We start from the raw sequence: 8,648 nt of genomic DNA, 5'->3' as shown, positions 1-8,648 counted from the left end.
CTGTCATTTTGAATGCAGTAGTAGATGTACCAGAATGATCAACATCGATCTTCTTCAACTCTGCTTGAAGTGTTTGTATCAGTATAACCCACTGCAGCCTCTCTTTATTCACATTCCTTCCCTTTATTTATCTGGAAACTGCCATCCTTGTCACAACATGAAAGTATATGCAACTTTTGGTGCATTGTTGTCCCAAATATCATGAATTAGATCGAAAATATTTATGTAATATATATTTATGTATTAATAAGTAAAACAATCATGGAAATTATATGTCATTTTTTTAAATTATGAAATAAACTCAGCTTAGTTAAATTGTATTTACTCTACCAAACACCACGTTCATCATAATTTATTACACAACACTTTATTGGAGGATACAGCATAAGGTTGAAATTTGCATAAAGACAAATGAGATTCAAGATAAATAAAAACGTGTCTTCAAAAATACGTTAACGTCATAATAATCCATTCACAGACTTTACTCCTATTGCACAAATGAGCGCCACAGAATCCCATCCAGTCAACTATGATCCAGAAAACAGATTTGATATTGAGTTTAAAATAAAGATTCATTATCACAGCTGAACTGGGTTCTTGCTCTTCCCTGTACATGTCTCTATCATGTTCATGTTCTTCTTCTTCTAAACAGTTTGTTCAGTTGTACTCTACAGTACAACTGATGACCAGAAAGATGTGATCACTGATGTGCTGTAGCTTTTTCTCAACCAGAGGAAGAAGTCTTAACATCCCATTGTCAGGCGTTCTTCAGTCCTGGTCTAAAAGTAAAACAAAAAAACACAGACAATTCAAGTTAAGTAGTTTAATGGACAGCCAGGTCAGCTTATGTTCTGCATGATTTAAACAGTGGTGGGCTACTCTGGCCCTCAGCGTCCACGGTCCTGTAGATTTAGCCTCAACCTCAAACCCAACTGCCTATAACTGTCTATAAGTACACCTGAAGACTTTGGTTAAAATTTTCAGGTGTGCTCAATTATGGTTGGAGGTAAACTCTCCACCTCAAAAAGGAGACAGCAAGAGTTGCCTGTTCCTGATTTAACTTTACAAAACAGCAGTACATAATATATATATATATATTATAATAAAAATGCAGCACAGACTGTAAGCTAAGTACTGAACAAAAACTGTTTTACCCATATTAACAGCAACCTGTTTTAAAAGATCTTTTAGAAAGGCATGCTCTCTTTTGAGCCTTGATTTCTTTCAGGACAACATACTCTTCTGTTTCTTGTTTCAAGAGCATAATTTGGTCAAAAACCAAGTGATAACCTGTACAATGTAAAATTGTTAAAATACTGCAATAAAAACTTTAAGGCAAGAATTAAGAATAGGCACAGGACTTACCGTACTCATGAAGAAGCCATGGCCATGCATAGTTTCTGCCTCTTGTGTTCCTCCGTAGCTGCACATCAGTCGTTTTTCCTCTAGGATCTTCTGTTAGTGACTTCACTTGCTATCTGTTTTAAAACACAAATACAATGTTTTAGGTCTGTGCAGTATAAGGCCTTATTTCAAGCCAAAAAAAGTATTACACATAATTTAAAGAACATTTACTATTTAATTCCTATTATACTATATTATATTATATTAACTCATTATCTTCCAAAGCTTCCCTGTCTGCTTTTATCTAAAAAAACAAACAAACAAACAAACAAAAAAAACAGAAGGAACAGTTTTTAAGAACTTTTTAAGAACTTAATAGTCCTTTGAGAGAACAACATTAAATTCTGTACTACATATTACAGCATTGCCTCAACACAAGACATACCAATGGACTTCTGTCTTCTTTGGGCATGAGATGGTCATGTTCCTTCCTCACCCTAAACAAAGGACTTCGATGAGCTTGCTTTGATATAAGGACTGGTCTTCCTTCTCTGCACAGAAAAACAAGAAAGTCTCTACTTACTCTGTGTGCAATTACTCTTGTTCTTAAAACATACAAATTGAGACAGTTATAAATAAGTTAATTTACCATACCATCCAGGAGAGCATTTGATGAGTAAATACTGATTTAAATATCTAGAAACTTTACCTGGAAAGGGCTGATCACGGCAGGTTTGCAGCGACTCACTAGTAGCTCTTGTGAGGGTCGGCTCTTAAAAGAGCTGTTGAGTTTGATGTTGTAGAGATCCTAAAAAGAAGGACTAAGTAATCTGCAAGTAATCCTGCAAGACAGAAAGGAAGGTAAATTTATTACATCACATTCAAGTTGTCAATTTACACATAACCGTAGGATTTCCTTCTGTAAAGAGTGTTGCATAATTAAATGTTAAATGCATTTATGTAATAAGTTCACTGATATGTGGGCATTTCCATGATTAAACATATGTCTTTAATAGCAAGCTATATTTATATTTAAAAGAATAAATAAATAAATAACATGTTTCACATGCAAGCAGGACATTATCAGCAGTGTAACTGATTAGATATTGAATAGACATCAGATATTCAATTATTTTGATTATGACAAAATAATCGAATATCTGATGTCATGTGACAAGTCAAATGATAATTTCCACTCTTGCAAACAGAGGTAGTTATGAGGTGCGGAGAGACATCATGTATCATTGGAACATTTTGGGCCCAATCTGTAATCATTTTAAAGAATTCAATGGAATTAATATAAACTTTTATGTGTGGGACGTCCAACTGTCCAAGAAGGGGCACAACTGATTTACAAATAAGGTGATAAATATGTACAGGATTTGACTTTAATTTTAATTTACTGTGAGACTATTTAACAAATGCTTGATAAAATGTTTGATAAAGGGTTAAAAGCAACACACACATACCATTGCAATTATTTGCCTTTGCAGCTTTCTGTCTCCTTCATCCATTTCCGAAAGGCCCTTTTTGTCTTTTCAGCTAAAACAAGAGAAAAGAAAATATCATTATTTATAATATATAGGTTTATATATAAATATATATAGGAAAGAAGTTCTTATTGACCTTACAGTTTTTGGATTTAACATTATTAGGCATTAAAAGCATGATAAGTGTTGTGGTCACTCTGTATTTACAACAAAAATCACATTAAAACGACCAATACTGTGGTAAAAAGCATGGTAAGTGTTGTTTTTTACCGTGCTTCTACAACAAATACCATTTTGAAACTACACTTGTACTACTTTGAAACTGATATGCATATGTTATATATATTGTGCAATATATTGCACGTCACGTGACAGTGTTTAATCACCCTAGTTTAGTATTTAATATAGAAAGCAATGAAAAGCAAAACCTCAGCGGAGGTGACAGATATAATGCAGTGACTGAACATGAGGGAGCTAACGTTAATCTGATTAATATCTGCAAACAGAAAAGACATTATATCAAACATTAGAACAGCGTATTTACGACTACTTACCAACATCCAGCACACGCGAACTGATGCCAAATATCGCGATGTGTTCTGAAGGAGACTTCTTCAGCGTGAGAACGGTCAGGAGTGAGAACGGGTTGACATTCACTGAGTGAATATTATGAAAATAGAATATATATTTCTCGCTAAAAATGTAATCAAACCTTATTTTTATGCAGAAACTAACTCAAAATATTGTTCATAGCAACCAAAACGTAGCAGTTTCACATTATTCTGGCGAGATCAGATAAATCTTTGCAACAACGCGCAAGCGAGTGATTATGTACATTCACTGAGTGAATATTATGAAAATAAATAATATATATTTTTTGCTTAAAATGTAATCAAACCTTATTTTGATGCAGAAAATAAAATATTGTTCATAGCAACCAAAACGTAGCAGTTTCACATTATTCTGGCGAGATCAGAAAAATCTTTGCAACAACGCGCAAGCGAGTGATTATGTACATTCACTGAGTGAATATTATGAAAATAGAATATATATTTCTCGCTAAAAATGTAATCAAAACTTATTTTTATGCAGAAACTAACTCCAAATATTGTTTTTTCACTAAAAAGTAGAGAAACGTCCGCCATGTTTTTTGTTCTCACGGCCGGGCTCTCTAAAGTCACGTGACTTGGACGCAAAACAATAGGCAAAAAAAAAATGTAACAGTCATACAATTTAAGGGCCATTATTGTAACCCCTCTACGTTTTGCACTTTGGACCAACGTAGTCAGGATACATTTTCATATGAGACTGGGTTGTTAATTTTGACTGACATGACATAAGCAAATGATAATGTTGTAAATAGCAGAGAGTTGTATGAAAGCAATTAATGCATGTCCAAAAGCATTTGCAATTTGTTCGAAGGAATGAGAAACTGCTACTATGATGTGCACAAATGACTAAATGTTGTGGAGATTGAACTAACTGTTGTGCAAATGTAAAGAGTGATGTGAGAAATGCACCAAAGCGACTGAGAAAAACTGTAATTTAAACCAGTGTCAATTAGAACCCTAATACAACATGGAACAGTTTACTATATCTGCTGTAAAATGTCCTGACTTATTATATCTGGTAAATTTGACCTCTTTGTTTTGATAGTTGAACAGAAACAATGTACACACTAGTGTTTTTAATTGTAGCACTTTTTTATGTCATTATGTTTGTGTGAAAAGGCACTGGGTTACAGCAGCCACAGAGCAGCTATATCATCACTTACCTGTTAAAAATGTAGAAAAGTAAGGATAAAACTGTTTTTGTATGTTTGTGTATAGGACTATATGGATATAGTGTGTTTGCGTTCAGCAGTAGGCGGTGATAATGTAGTGAGTGGGCGGAGCCTCTAATCACATGAGCAGGTGTTTGTGTTACTGACGTCTCCATGCAGCCTACACACACAACCACACAGTTAGATGAAGCATATCTGTGGTTTCCTTTAGGTGTTTGTGTGAATCTTCAGAGTTTAAATTCTTCTTCAGACACTGAACTTGATCCACCATAAGACATGATCATCAAACCGCTGGAAAATAACAACAGCCCATCAGAACCCACACAGCACTGAGATGTGCACTGCAGTTAAAGCCAGTGTCTGATCATGTTGTAGGTGTTGATTCCATCAAGGTGACACACAGTGACATATTTTTCACACTGATACATCTCTTAGTGTTTGAGACTGTGAATGTTCTTCTGATGCCATCAGTGTCGTTTTGACATCAGATCATTCATAACCATTACTGAGTTGCAGCCTTGCAAATTCAACAATGTCAGTGGAAAAATGGGTGAATATCTCCGCATATTTAAACAAAACTGCACAGATTGTTTGTGTCCAATCCTGCTGCTGAAGGATCAGTGTCATGCAACGTTTATCTCCAAACTTCAACTGAAGGTCTCTGGTCATTCTGAAGACATTGATTAGCTGGTTTAGATGGGTTTGATTAGGGTTGCAGGATGCTCTCGGCTCTCTGGAGCAGGATTAGGAAAATAATTTGGGCATATTCCCTCTTGTTTGCTTTTTTGTTTTGCTGTTTGCCAAGATGGCATTATATATTTATGGGCGGTACAACTATGGGCACTTTAAAGTCCCAGTAGTGAAATTTAAGGTTTATGTTAAAGTTTGTCATCTAAAGCTTCATAAATAAATAAACCCAGTGTCATTACACACATTGACTTGAAAAATAATGAATGAATAATATGCTTTAATAAAAAAATTATAAAGCATTTATAGGTCCAAACACAGTTTTTGCTCATGTCCCACACCTGTGGTTTCAGTGCTGAGATGAGTGAAATTAGCTCATTGTTTTACAATATGACATTATTTCAAATGAATTAGTTTTATATAAATGTTACTTTACATCATCTTAAAGTTCTTTTTTTATTTACAAATCATTTATATGATTTTTTTTTCATCTAAATACACCTGTCCCACACTTTTGAGTCCTTACCGCAACACTGAAAAAAGACTCTTATGAAATTTGTTCAAAGCCAAACAAATCTACTTTCTATGGAAACAGAAATTAGCATATGAGCACATGGCTGGCAGACTGGGCCTTCCCCATTATGTCACTCACAAGATCCAGAAAACTAAGATTAAGATAATCTTTTCTTATTCAGTATTTATTATGTGTTCTTACCATTTAGCTTAGTAATTGTGTATTTTTCAAAAGTGGTGTATCAGACCTTGCTAGCTGCCAGTTATCAGCAATATTGGCAAAAATGCCATTTCCGCAGCACATCTTTACCGCAGCATTTTTAGGTGTCGCTGTAAAGACCTTGTGTTGCAGTATAGAGACAAATTCAAGTTTTATGCTATACTCTAAGTAGAAACATGCAATTTTTGCAACCCTAGATGATACCAAATTCATCTAGTAAGATGACGGAGACATAATGAGAAAAGCCCCTGACATATATATGAATAGTTATGAGAAAAGAGCATTAAAAAAAGAGCAGATAAACTGAAAAATCAGAAAAGACAGAGACAGAGGAGGATAAACAAAAGAAACCTGAGGACAAAACAAAATACTGAATGCCTCAAATTATCTTTTGAAACAAGAAAATCAGTTTAACTTTCCTGCAATACCTCTTTGACAAAATCCCTTCTGTTGTCTTTGTTGTTTTTCTCTACAGTAACCTATTGCTAAGGTTACATTATTAACATTCGTCATTAATACTGTGTCCTTACTGACACACTGTCATTACCACAGCAATGATTTATTTTAATTATTGAAAACACAGTCTATTCCTCACAGCCTCACTTTCACACCGGTCATGCTCTGAATAAGGTCTACATGTGGATCACAGCATCACATTCTCTTATTTGTCACTCTCCTCAATTATTTAAGGCTTGATCTCCCCTGGGATTGTGCTGGGTATTGAGCCTGGTTTAGGAGGAACTATTGGGCAAACCACAGTACATCTAATCGTTTCCCCCACCTTCAGCAAAAATATTAACACACTAAACAATCAGTTTAGGTAATTTTTGTATTTCGTTTTTACAAGATGTTTGTAACAGTTGTAGCAGATGTGTTCCAGTAAAATTAATTCTAAAAAAGTGTGTATAGTAACTTATTACATCAAATATTACTGTAAAATACAGATTCAGATCAGATTCATTCAGAAAAACATGCACTATATTCATGAAATCCAAACATGTACTATATAAATATGAAATCCATTCACACACATTCATCTTATATACAGTAACAGAGCCCGTCTCAAACATGAACTTGATATTTGTTGAAGGAACATGATGAAGAATATTTTGCAGGTTAGATGAACAGAACCGCTGCTTTCTAAAAGGAGAAAAACAGAAATAAAACACACAGATTAAAACAACTTCAGATTTCTGCATCAGTTTTCTCTCTTTTTATTCCCTGTATATGATGTGTGTCTCACCTCATCTGTGACTCTGAAACACCAGAATGAATATGTAAAACATGAGAAACTGCGAATGAGAAACAAGAACATCAGATTATAGCAATTCCTGTAGCTGTTTCATCTGTATCATTTTCGGACTCATCAGTTTTACTTGAAATAAAACATCTGTCACATAGTTATAGTTGTGGTTATTTACATAGAATTTGCATAATCTACAAAATGTAAAATCAATACAAATAAGCACAACACACTGAATTTCATGTAATAACAGATATTCATGTAAAATAAACAACATGAGTATAAACTTATGACCATAAGCGTCAAAAAAAAAAAAAAAAAAAAAAAAAAAAAATATATATATATATATATATATATATATATATATATATATATATATATATATATATATATATATATATATATATAAAATAATATATATTATATATGATCTTAAAAATACTCACAGTTTGGTCTGCCGCTGTTAATGCTGTTTTGTCTGACTAGACTCGGCCTATTTTCCTTTTTTGGTTCATTAGATTGTAACTTTTTGTCCTTTTTGTTATCCATTTTTCTCTTTCTCTCAATATGCTTCAAACATGTTCTGTCATGAGGTAATTTCTCAGACATTTTGCCTTTGCATCATCTGTTTAAAAGAATACAGAGGTTCAGTTTAGAGTGAAGTTTGAAATTAGTTAATGACTATTGTGCAATACAGGTTTTTTCTTTCAGTTTTACTATAATGGAGACATAAATGTCTGGATTAAAATAAATAAATCTCTTTACAGAACAATTAAAATTGTTTTAATTACCTTGTGATGAGCTGAAAAAAGGAAATCCACCACAGCTCTGAGAGTTCAGAAAGTTCAGCTTTTATACGGTATGAAGACCGTCAGACAGGTTAAACTCCTCCACTGATTCTTCTGTAGACGCTGCTGCAGTATCAGTATCAGTCTGTGAGAGCTGCGCTTTATAGCCTACTGCAGGAATCTGCACACTTTCCAACACGATCACATGAGAATGCGTATCAATAGTACGAGTTTGTAATCTCATAGAATATATATACGCCAAAATGAGTTTTGGCGTGCTTATGGTACGCAGTTTTTCGCGTGCATATGATACGCACTTTATGGTGTGTATATGATACGCTCTTGGGTAGGATGGGGGTGGGGGTTTCGTACGTATTAAAGTATAAAGTGCGTATCATCATGTATCATCTGCTTAGTTCTCATCTGCAATGACTCTTAACCTCTATCTGAATATTGTGGCTGAAAAAATCTCTTGTGATATTCCATATATTAGTGGATAAAAGCACCTGATAAATTAATAAATGTAATTGTTTTGCTTTTTTGTATGTGCTGTATATTTTATGTAAAATTTCACTGTATT

The 8,648-nt window shown here is 33.9% G+C and overlaps 2 long non-coding RNA genes across 3 annotated transcripts; both read right to left on the bottom strand.

Annotated features, from left to right (window-relative positions):
* Positions 1–708: 708 nt before the first annotated feature.
* Positions 709–3,629, bottom strand: LOC137013237 (uncharacterized). 2 transcript variants are annotated; one of them, XR_010893685.1, is made up of 6 exons: positions 3,389–3,629; positions 2,814–2,886; positions 2,054–2,186; positions 1,790–1,895; positions 1,366–1,478; positions 709–779 (listed from the first exon to the last, which is right to left on the bottom strand). It is a non-coding gene; the product is annotated as an uncharacterized lncRNA (long non-coding RNA). The 2 variants fall into 2 exon arrangements; XR_010893684.1 differs by lacking the exon at positions 3,389–3,629 and having other exon boundaries at positions 2,814–3,110.
* Positions 3,630–6,879: 3,250 nt separating this feature from the next.
* Positions 6,880–8,190, bottom strand: LOC137012131 (uncharacterized). The gene is made up of 4 exons (XR_010893545.1): positions 8,072–8,190; positions 7,727–7,905; positions 7,281–7,329; positions 6,880–7,177 (listed from the first exon to the last, which is right to left on the bottom strand). It is a non-coding gene; the product is annotated as an uncharacterized lncRNA (long non-coding RNA).
* Positions 8,191–8,648: the final 458 nt, after the last annotated feature.

Source organism: Chanodichthys erythropterus, chromosome 22, assembly GCF_024489055.1.
Source record: "Chanodichthys erythropterus isolate Z2021 chromosome 22, ASM2448905v1, whole genome shotgun sequence".
Lineage (NCBI taxonomy): Eukaryota > Metazoa > Chordata > Actinopteri > Cypriniformes > Xenocyprididae > Chanodichthys > Chanodichthys erythropterus.
Note: the sequence above shows the minus strand (reverse complement) of the source record. Positions and strands in the feature narration are given on the sequence as shown.